This window comes from Coenobita brevimanus, chromosome 76 (genome assembly GCF_032717465.1).
Source record: "Coenobita brevimanus isolate Jiangsu-jjx chromosome 76, ASM3271746v2, whole genome shotgun sequence".
Lineage (NCBI taxonomy): Eukaryota > Metazoa > Arthropoda > Malacostraca > Decapoda > Coenobitidae > Coenobita > Coenobita brevimanus.
The window spans coordinates 19,106,829-19,114,592 of NC_137029.1; the positions used below are offsets into that span (position 1 = coordinate 19,106,829).

Sequence of the window (7,764 nt, forward strand, 5' to 3'; positions counted from 1 at the left end):
GCAGTGAAGGTTTTTTGGTTATTATTTTGGTCACTTGCATATTATGCGATTCGCATACTGTGAACTCGCGTACTGTGTGAGCCCACGGTACTATGAACTAAACAAAAAAATTCCCTAATTTACTGTACTTATTGTTGCCTTGAAACAAATAATGAAATCTATGTTTTATTCTTTCAGATAATTTAACACTGTAATTCTCCTGCATGTATAGAACCGTATAGAACCGCACATACCACGCAGCCAGCACTCCTTAAGAGGATGGTGGACTGCTTCTCCATTTGTCACACAGAACCTACACTGTACATTATTGTTCTTGGTGGTAGCACCTAAGTAGGGTTTTGTTTTTCACAGTGCTCCCAGGGTTTCTGATTAATTGTTTGTAGTCTTTATATTTTCTTTTGTACTCTAAGAGGAGCAATGGATCTGGCTACTGAAACGAACACGCTGCTGAATGTGCTGATGGTTGTTGGTTGTCTACTATCCTTACCGTCCTATCTGATCTCCTGTTAACCTTTAGTATACCGTTTAGTTCCCCTATGGCATTTTATTTTTTCCCTAATGAGTTGCCTCAATTAATTTATCTGTTTAATTACTTTCTTTTTATCACATTGAGCTTTTCTGCAGAAGGTGGAATCCAAAGCTATTCACCTCATCAACTCCTTAAGATAGCAATGTGAATGATTTTTCTGTAATACACAATATATGAATTAAACAACTACTCTGTGTATTAATTTAAAACATACCTATATTCATTAGTGTCCAATCTTGTGGAGACTATTGATGTATTCCACCTTATAGTCACGACAAGTTTCTTGGGTTCTGTTCACCATTAACTATACCTTAACTATACTGATGTAGTTTCAGTACTGTATGTAGTATATGAATCTTGCAGGACATTTATATAGTTTGCACATTATTGAAAAGTAACCCTTTGATGATTATGATGCATCTTGACTGTTTATTTTATCTATCATTAGACAAGGTTATACGACTTAAATTAGGAAGGCTCTCTAGAAATCTAATGGATAAAAATAATTTACATTCAATCCCTAGATCCCACAAGTTCTTCCCAAGCTGAACTGATTATAGTCTGTATGAGTTAATCGACTTATAAGCTAACAATGCTTTGATGACTGATGAATTTGACACTTTATACTGGCTAAATTATTACTTTTATTCAGCATAGGAAGAACTTGTTGGAGTTAGGGAGTGAATGTATATTTTTTTTATCCATTTGGCTTCTAGAGAGCCTTTCTAATTTGCATGCATGTGATTTATTCCACCAGATATTACTGTGTATTACTCGTGAATTTCAACACGTCTATTACACGTGTTTAAATTCTCGTGAAACGAACTATCAAAAAAGATCAGATATCCACATCTTTTAGATATCTCTAGTCCACGTCTTTTCCATGTGAATGTGACATTTGCCCACCGGGATTCATCAAGTTAACCAGAAAAAAAAATCGTTTCCCCTCTGTTATTTATCCAATAAAAGTATTCTCTATTGGTAGGACTTTCATGATGCAAGTTTCTTCTAATACAATAACATTGCAATTTTTCAGTTTACTCTATCATGACTTTCATAAATGATCTTGGTGGTACGGTTATGTTATAGCTGATGAAAGATGGATGAGAGTTTCCGTGACCTTGGCTGGGAGAGTAAGAGTGAGTCAGTTTGCTCATTGTCTGAGAGAGTGTAGGTCATACTGTTCATTTCTCCTGCTGTGTCTAACCGCTCTTGTTATTTCGAGTTTTCTACAATTGTTGGGTGTTGTATATGGGGAAGAAAGTTCCTCTATGAATTCATGCTCAAATTTTATACTATTAAAATGTGACATCAGTAAAATATTTTCTTCTCTCACCATACATAGGCCAAGAAGCATATTATGCTTTAAATAATAAATTCTCTACTATGTAGAATACAGTGGTGATTGTTTTGGTAGTCTCTGTAAATTTGATGCCAAACTCAATCATAACTTTAACAGGTATTTCTTTACCATATACAGTGAATAAACCTAAGTTTGGTTCCTCCATAAATGTTACCTTTCTTCCATCTCTAAAAATTCATTCTAATTCATCTTGTGTTATTAGATTGAGTGGAGAGCGGGAATGCATAAATAATGAATTCTTTTCATCTTCACAAAAAGCAGGAACCAGGATGGTTTTATTTCCAGCTATGATTACTATCTTTACTCTTGGCTTGTTTGATTGCTTATCTTATTTTATGTATTGTTCTCTTTTGTGCTGATGTAGCCTAGTCTTCCCCCGAATTGTAAACTGCTACTAATTTTTCCACCGTTTTGCATTCTCCAGTCCAGTGACCGACAGTTTTATGTTTCCTGCAGTAGGTTTCAAACCCTTTTGCTTTACCTGTTTTCCTTATTTTTGATGTAACATTCAAGTCTAGTGTGGCCTGGATTCGCACAGGAGAAACATAGCCTATCTTTCGAATCTGACCTTCGAAATGATTTAACATATTAAAGTCTTTCTGTGGTACGATGCCTACTAGGGCTACATCTGAAATTCTGAGCCTGTCTGTTGCTATGTCCGCGTGTGCGAGATCTTGAGTTCTGCTGACTGTCTGTACTCTGGACGAGACTTTCTTTGGTCTTTACTTGGATTAAATTGATCACTGCAACAGTCTCTGCTGCTCTCATTCCTTTTTCATTGATTTGTGATATTTCAATCACACCTACTTTATTGCACTCTAGTTTTAACTCACACAAGGTAGCTTCTTCAGTAATATCAACATAATCTGAAGACAAAGGAGTGGAAGAATGCATGGGCACATTTAACTTTTGTCTCAAAAACTGGCTAACTATATGGTTAAATGTAACTATAATTCTTTCAGATAATTAGAGGGAACTCGGCTATATTTCTGTAAAGTTACAGCTTTGCAGCTTTTGTGGTTTTCTCTAAAATGTATGATAAACAAAACGCTAAGCAGATTTAAATTTGGTATTTTCCACTAGGCTAAATGGCAAAATATTCAGCCAAAATTCTTATGAAACATTTTTATCATAGGATTTTCAACCAAATAGCAGTATATCAAGTAGTTTCTGAGATCCCAGGTAATGGGGTGTTTGAAGGGAGCCTCAACTTAACCCTTTAACCGTGGGTGTCATTCCAGAATGACATCGACAAAACTGGACCAAACCGCGGGTGTCATTCTGGAATGTTCGTGAATATTATTTTGAACATCGCGCGTTTTTCCTGTGCGCAAATTGTCTCACGCAAGAGTAGCTGTTGAGTTCTTTCACGCCAGCCATCCCACACCTCCCTCCTCCCACCCCGAGGGGGCCCCCCCCACCCCTGCCCTGACACGCATCAGTCAGTATCTGTCCAGCTCTGTGCGTGATAATGGCGCTCCGTCCCGACTCATCGTCGCTCGCTTCCTCCTCGCAAATGATCAGTGCTAGTGTGCCTTCGACCTCTACACCGGTGAAGGAACTGCCGACGGCGAGGCAGAAGGGGTTGAGCACTCCAGAAATTAGAACAGAGCTGGACAAAACTGTAAGTACAACTCTGGATTGTGGCAGTGAGAGTAGTGACGATTTTGCAGTGATTGGTGGTGAACCCTTTACCGTTGACAGTGACAGTGATGAAAGTGAGCGTGTAGTTTCCCCCCCCCCACCCCCAACTTACTCTGGGAAAGGGAAGGCGCCTATGGGGAAAATTGGTGTTGCACGTGGGACGGGAGTGAAGCGCAGACTTACGTCTCCTACACCAGGCCCTAGCAAGCATTTCCCACAACTTTCCCGTTCCCCTAGCCCTATTGCCCTCACATCATCTTCATCTTCTGCCGTGCCCTCTCCTCAGTCTACATCATCTGAGGAATATGAATTCCCAGAGCCTGCACAGCGAGGGAAGGCAGACCGTGCAGGCCGTGCAGGCAGGGTAAGCAGGGCAGGCCGGCCTAGAACAAAGGGGATGCATGGCAATTGGAGGGCAAAGCTGGGCGATAAGCGAGGTGATAAGCGGGGAAGAAAGGGTCAAATTTCACCACGCACCAGGTCAGTAACCCCCCTGCCTGCCCCCCGCTCAGCTCCCTCACCCTCGCCACCCCCCCACTCACCACCCCCGCACTCACCCCCCTCCCGCTCGCCTCCTGGCTCACCTCCTGCCTCACCCATTGCCTCACCCATTGCCTCCACCTCAGCTCCTTCTCACAGGGAAACGAGTGCAATGCTACCTGCCACTTCCACTGAACCACGCACAGGGAAAGTTGATGCATTTGTTTGGTCTGACGGTGCAGATTTTTAGCCACACAATCCGCCGTTTGATATGACAAATGCTGGAATACAGCCTGCCTTTCCATGCAACGCAGGAGATGATTTTGTTGACTACTTCCTGGCCTTCATGGATGACGAAATCGTGCAGCATGTCAGCGATGAGACCAATAGGTTTGCAGCTCAGTGTGCAGCAGAAGGGCTGGGACCTATTGGCTCACCAAAGCAAGTGTCGTGGTTGCCTGTCGGGATCAGAGAGCTAATGTGTTCTTTGCACTGATGTTCTTGATGCCCCATATCAAGAGACATGAATTGGAGGAGTACTGGCTCGTGGATGACATTACTTCTATCCCAACATTCGGGAAGTATGTGTCACGGGATCGGTTCCTACAGCTGCCAGGATACCTGCACTTCACTGACAATGCAAACCCATCCCAAACTGACCCTTTGTGGAAAGTGAGGGATTTTCTCAACAGGATTAGGGATCAATTTATGCGATTTTTCCGTCCTATGCAGAAAGTCGTCATAGATGAATCCCTGGTATTGTTCAGAGGACGTCTCAAATTCATGCAGTACATCCCCAGCAAACGCCACCGCTTTGGGATAAAGTTCTTTGTGCTGTGTGACTGTGAGACGGGGTATATCCTTGATTTCGTCATCTACTCTGCAAGCACAATGGACGTGAACAGGAAAGACCCCCTTGGCTTCTCTGGCTCCGTTGTAAAAGTGCTGATGGAGAGGTATTTTGGTGGGAATCATGTGCTGTACACAGACAATTATTACACAGCACCGAAACTCTCCAAATACCTGGCTGAACACGGCATTGGCACTGTTGGCACTGTACGGAGCTATAGGAAAGAGTGGCCAAGTTTCCCAGAAGCATCATCCTCATCCAAGGGAGATGTGCACCTGAAGAAGTCAGACAAGCTTCTGGCGATCAGGTGGCATGACAAGAAGGTCGTCAATATGATCAGCACCATCCACAAGGGGGAATTGCAGAGAACTGGGAAGGTCAGCTACAGGACGGGAGAGCCAATCATGAAGCCTGATACCGTCATTGATTACAATGTGAACATGAGACTTGTTGATAAGTCTGATATGATGATTGGCGAAATAGACTGTCTCAGGAGAAACACCCAATGGTACAGGAAGGCTTGCCTGCACATGCTCGATATGTGCATGCTCAACGCCTTCATCCTCTACAAGACACAAGTCGGGGGCATAAGGCAACCATCCCTGAGACAGTTCTCCAAGACTGTCGTGCAGCAGCTGCTTGCACGATTTGGTCAGGTGACGGCATTGATCCCGAGGCGACACTCTGACACACAACCTGACCGTCTTGAGTGCCGCAATTACATGAGCCGGCACCAGCTTGTGAAATTGCCTCTTACCGCAGGCGGCAGGTTGTCACAGGGCTGCTGCAGAGTATGTCATAACACCACATGGAGGCCTCGGACGAGAAAAATGAGCACACACCAGTGCCAGGAATGCCAAGTCGCTCTCTGTGTGACTCCGTGCTTTGCCGAGTACCACTCTCTGAGTAAATACTGAAAGTGACAGTGATATACAGTGATGCAACAGTGACGTGCTTTACCAATAATTGTATAATGGATAATGTAGTAATAAGGGATATTTTGCCTAGAAAAATATGTAAATATTGGCCAGTATAATAAGTGATATTGTAATAAGAGAATCTGCGGCACTTGTGTAATTCTGCGGCACTTGTGTAATTCTGTGATGCAACAGTGACGCAATATAGTAATAAGTGCAGTGTAAATATAATGTATATTGCCCAGATTATATGTAAAATAATATTAGAAGTTAGAAATAATGAAAAGATCCCCGCTAACCAAACGTCAGTGAGCGGGTGAAGCCGTAGTGAAGTGGGGCGCAGCCGCAGTGAAGTGCGGGCACAGCCGCAGTGAAGTGCCTTTTACCTACCTCAGTGAACACAGAGTGGGTGTTTATCGTATGTGCAGTGTTCATATATGTTTATATTACTATTATCAGAGAGTGGTTGGCATTTGGTACTGGTATGTGGGGCGTAAAATAGTGATTTTACACCCCTCACTTCTAACGGCACTGTCCGTCCTGTGAAAGTCAACAAAGTCATGAAACCTACATCAATGGAAAGCTGAAGGTTAGTACTTTCTAATGGTACCTTATTTTTTTCTCTAGCTTTATTCTGTGCAGAGTTATTAAGGTTTAAAGGTTTGTTTACATTTGGCTGAAACCCCCGCGGGAGAGGACAATGCCCGTGGTTAAAGGGTTCAGAAGGACGAGGACAACGAGCCCAGACGTGAACATCAACTTTATTTCAAACGTTTCGACATTTTACATTTTAGCATCAGTGATCTAAAAGGATAAAAACACTACAAGTCAGGACAATAAAAATCAATATCAATATTGTGAATGTGAAAAACATACACAGACACAGTCTAAAACTCTACAAAAAGAGAGGGGGGAAGGGAAAGAATACTGAAGTGTAACCTGTCATGTAGCAAGAACAAACTCCCGTGGGATTTGAGTGCCAACTTTGATTTTATGGTTTATTTTGATTAAGTAGAATATGGAGAAACTGAAACTGAGTTATGTCAATTTGTTCACTTCCTCATTTGGTAAGGGCGGGAATTGTTCGAAATGACCGCCACCTCGAGGGGAAGTAAGTTGAAAAAATCATGAAAACATGGTCAAAGCATTACTAATTTGATTTAAATCAGGTGGAATAGTTATATGATCATTGTTAAATGATGCAGAATACTAAAGTTAATAATTTTCTTACCTAACATGCATTTTTTTTCTTTTTCAGTGTGTTGTGCCAACGGCCATACTATGTTGAGTACACCGCTTCCCGTCCGATCAGCGAAGTTAAGCAACGTTGGGTCTGGTCAGTACTTGGATGGGTGACCGCCTGGGAACACCAGATGCTGTTGGCATCCCTACGTGTCAAGTGGGGTTGGTGGAGGATTAGTGCCCCTCCCTGTAAAACAATTAACTCTAAGCCGTTGGCCACCCCGTTTGGGATACATGGCGTCTGGCAATGGATGGGATGGATGTGTAGTGAAACACCAGGTCAAGCATGACGGTACAATGGTTGCCAAAGTGCCTACATTACCTGAAAACTGATTCAACACTGAGCAATAACCACCATGTCTAAAGGCATCTTAGCAACATGTGGTATGTGCAATAAAGGCAGAAACCTTGTGCAGAACCCAGAATTTAAAAATAATTCAGGATCTTGTGGACTATGCCAAAAGATGTGCTGATCTCGGTGAATTACATCTCAGAGGTTTAGCTGACACTTTGTCACAGCTTCCCCGTTCCCAACTGGCATTGGTGCATTATCACAGGGAATGTCGACAAACAATTGTAAACAAACTACCTACAGAGGGCTGAGAAAAGAGTACATGTTGACAGTCCTTCAACTTCAGGTACTCATCCAGAGTGTTTTCAAGCTAAAAAGAGATCACCCACAAAAATTTAATATTCCTGGGCACCCCCAAAGAACTCTTGCTGTGGCTCCCAAGGAGAA

The 7,764-nt window shown here is 42.6% G+C and overlaps 1 non-coding gene across 1 annotated transcript; it reads left to right on the forward strand.

The window, feature by feature from the left end:
- The first annotated feature begins 7,049 nt into the window (after window positions 1–7,049).
- LOC145408310 (5S ribosomal RNA) lies at window positions 7,050–7,168 on the forward strand. Its single transcript, XR_013898900.1, has one exon. It is a non-coding gene; the product is annotated as a 5S ribosomal RNA (ribosomal RNA).
- Window positions 7,169–7,764: the final 596 nt, after the last annotated feature.